This window comes from Arachis ipaensis, chromosome B10 (genome assembly GCF_059453495.1).
Source record: "Arachis ipaensis isolate K30076 ecotype BB chromosome B10, ASM5945349v1, whole genome shotgun sequence".
Classification (NCBI taxonomy): Eukaryota; Viridiplantae; Streptophyta; class Magnoliopsida; order Fabales; family Fabaceae; genus Arachis; species Arachis ipaensis.
The window spans coordinates 70,436,386-70,438,642 of NC_142435.1; the positions used below are offsets into that span (position 1 = coordinate 70,436,386).

Consider the following 2,257-nt stretch of genomic DNA (forward strand, 5'->3'; position numbering starts at 1 on the left):
GTATCAATAGGAGTGGCATTTTCTGCAGTGTCTGTGCCCTTTGGTTCTTCTTCCTGTGATTGAGCTTCTTCTTTTTCAGCCATGTCCTGTATGTCCTCCTCCTCTTCAACATCTTCTATTTTCACCACCTCTTCAGCTGAGGCGTGTTCTGGTGGGCTTGGCTCCTCCTGATTCCTCTTCTGTAGTGTGGTTCCTGACCTTAGGGTGATGGCATTGATGCCACCCTTTGGATTGGATAATGGTTGAGAGGGGATTCCACTGGAGCTCAAAGGCTGGTTATTGGAGTTATTCATTGATCCAATCTGTGAGACAAGAGCTTGTAAGGTAGAGTTCAGACTATTTAGTGTAGCATAAAGGTTATTTTCCATGTCCTGTTGTCTCTGATCAATAGATTGTAGTAACTCATCATTAGCAAATGAAGAAGGATAAGTAATTTGAGAGGTATGCTGTTGGGTATTCTGTGGTCCTTGGGATTGCCTCAGGTGAGGTGCTCTGTAAGGTTGGTTCTGGTTTTGCTGCCTGTTGTTGTTATTATTCCACCTCTGATTTCCCTGATTGTCTCTGCCTCCTCTGTTATTGTTGTCCCTCCAATTCTGGTTAGAATTGTCCTGCCATCCATGGCTGTAACTGCCATCTTGATTGTACCCTTGGTTGCGGCGGTCATAGAAGTTATGAGTGGCTGCCACGGTGTTGTCTTCCTGCTGGAGCTGCGGACATTCTCAGTATAATGGCTATAATCAGCACAGATTCTGCAAACTCTCTGTGGGACTAACTGTTGGCTTTGCTGTGGTGAAGAAGGTTGAGCTTGCTGAACTTGTTGTTGATTCAATTGCATCTGCTTCAGTAAGTTGGTCATTTCACAGATACTCTGAGTTAGAGTAGTAGTCTCTCTGCTAGAGGATACTTCTGCAACAGCTTTTGAACGGCCTTGTTTCTGCCTGTGATTCCAAGTAGATTCAGCTAAGTCGCTGATCAATTGCCATGCCTCATCAGTGGTCTTGTACTTTTTCATAGACCCATTGCTAGCACTTTCCAATGTGGTCTTATCTTGGAGCCTGATGCCCTGTGTGACGTAACCGAGCAACACTATCTTGTCAATCATATGGTGGGGGCATACTTCTAGAAGGTTGTTGAAGCGCTCCCAGTATTCATAGAGAGTCTCAGATTCATCCTGAACAATCATGGAGATGTCTTTCCTCAGTTTATCAATAACTTCAGCTAGAAAGAATTTTTCCAAAAATTCTCTTCTAAGTGTATCCCAGTCAGATACAGTTGCTGCAGGTTGAGTGTAGTACCACTCTCTCACTTTTCCCTCAAGAGAGAACGGGAAAGCTTTCAGCAAAATAGAAGTTTCATCCGTACTATCGTGCCTGACAGTAGAACAGGCTGCTTGAAAATCTCTCAGGTGCTTGATAGGCTCTTGAGCAGGTAAGCCATGAAACTTAGGCATCAAGTTTAGCAGTGCAGTCTTTATTTCAAACTCTATAGCCACCGCTGGGTGATGCGCTTAAAACGGTTGCATTGTAAAATCAGGGGCTCTAGCCTCCTGGATAGTAACTCTCCTAGGTGCTGCCATGTCACCTACACGTAAATCAACCGAATCAGTAGAACGGGGGCTGGTTTCTTCCTCAAATGACGTTTCAGATCCGCCCTTAGAGAGGACTAACCGACGCCGAGCTTGCCTTATTCGTGAAATAGTTCTTTCAATCTCAGGATCGAATACTGGCAAGCTTGGATCAGGAAGTGAACGCGTCATCTAACGAAAGAAACATGCAGCTCATAGTAGCAAAATAAAATAAAATACAAATAAATAAATTCCAATTAATAACTTTAGCACTCTATTGCAACTCCCCGGCAACGGCGCCAAAAATTGACGTGGCATAAATTGGCGAGTTAAGAAATTTATATAAGAGATACGTTGCAAGTACAGTTCTTAACCAACCAGAAATCCGCTTATCAATTTAGAAGGTTGTCACAAAATTAAAATTAAAATACTGGGAGTATGAATCCCAAGTCGTCTCCCAACGAATTGCAGAAAGGTGTGCTATTTTATTAATCAGATATTTTCAAAAATGGTTTGAGTTGAATAACAGGAAATTAAATTAGAGAATTTATATAATTTTAAATGAAAGCCTTGGCTGGGAGTAGATTAGTTAGAAGCCCTATTTTTGTTGGAGTACTCTCAAGATTAATTGATAATCGAGGATTATTTTGTTTAGTTATCCCTTACTAGGTTAGGGAAAGTCAAACAAGTTGG

The 2,257-nt window shown here is 42.1% G+C and overlaps 1 non-coding gene across 1 annotated transcript; it reads left to right on the top strand.

Moving 5' to 3' along the window:
- Positions 1-1,096: 1,096 nt before the first annotated feature.
- LOC148580349 (small nucleolar RNA R71) lies at positions 1,097-1,204 on the top strand. The gene has a single exon (XR_015899220.1). It is a non-coding gene; the product is annotated as a small nucleolar RNA R71 (small nucleolar RNA).
- Positions 1,205-2,257: the final 1,053 nt, after the last annotated feature.